Below are 973 nucleotides of genomic sequence, written 5' to 3'. Positions count from 1 at the left end.
TTGTGACTACCACAGTCCCAGTTTGTCTCTCCCCATGGTCTGGTCTATTGTCGAAGAACTGTCAATGTAAAGCACCCACCCCCCTCAAGTTGCCTTTCTCTTATGTTTGGAAGATCATCATACTGCTCCATGTATGTGGTGCAGTCGTGCACCTAGTCCTCCTCCTCTATTGGTTCTACTACAAATGTCGCCAGACTTACAGTCCTGCATCTTACCACCTTAATTGCTGGATTCAATAATATTACCTGGTAGCCTGAGCCCTCTGCATGGTAAAAGTACTCTTTTGTCATTCAAGTATTGCAAAGAGAGCATGCTCCACGAATATGGTGGTACTGCACCCATTTTGTAATACCCGCTGACTTCTCTACTGCAAACGCAGCAGCTGGCAGTGCTTCCTCACAAGGGTAATGTCCTCTCATTACTGGGTCTAGTTTCACACTATGATTTTCTGTGTCAGTACTGCAGTCATGACTACTCCATTGGAGTGTGAGAACAAATAAAATGGGCCTCATTACGGCACCCTGGTGGTACGGGGTTAACCGCGCCGTAAAAGGTGCTGGTGCCGTTTACCCCGTACCGCCTCATTACGAGGTCCCCTCGCGGGACCCTGGAAGTAACGCCTGGTGAAACCAGGCATGCTTACCGGGTCCCGCGAGGGGAAGAGGGAGCAAACAACGGGCCAACTCGTAATGGCCCGTTGTTTGCTCCCTATCCCATTCTCATTCAGCCCTATGGGGTCTGAAATGTGAATGGCCCGGTAATTCCTCATTCTGTGGACCCGGACGTGATTTCGGTGGCAGCCAATAGCCGCCGAGGTCGTAATGAGGGCCCATGTGTCCTGATATTCTGGGATCCCTAACATGGAAGCTGTGCATATTGCTTTCGTCAGCTCTTCAAATGCACCCTTCATTTCTTCTGTCCATTGTAGTGTGCCCTCCCCTCTTTGTGCGTCCTTGAGTGCACTTAACAAGGG

The sequence above is a fragment of the Ambystoma mexicanum genome, chromosome 7p (assembly GCF_040938575.1).
Source record: "Ambystoma mexicanum isolate Mex_15411 chromosome 7p, UKY_AmexF1_1, whole genome shotgun sequence".
NCBI lineage: Eukaryota > Metazoa > Chordata > Amphibia > Caudata > Ambystomatidae > Ambystoma > Ambystoma mexicanum.
This window is presented reverse-complemented; position numbering follows the sequence as displayed.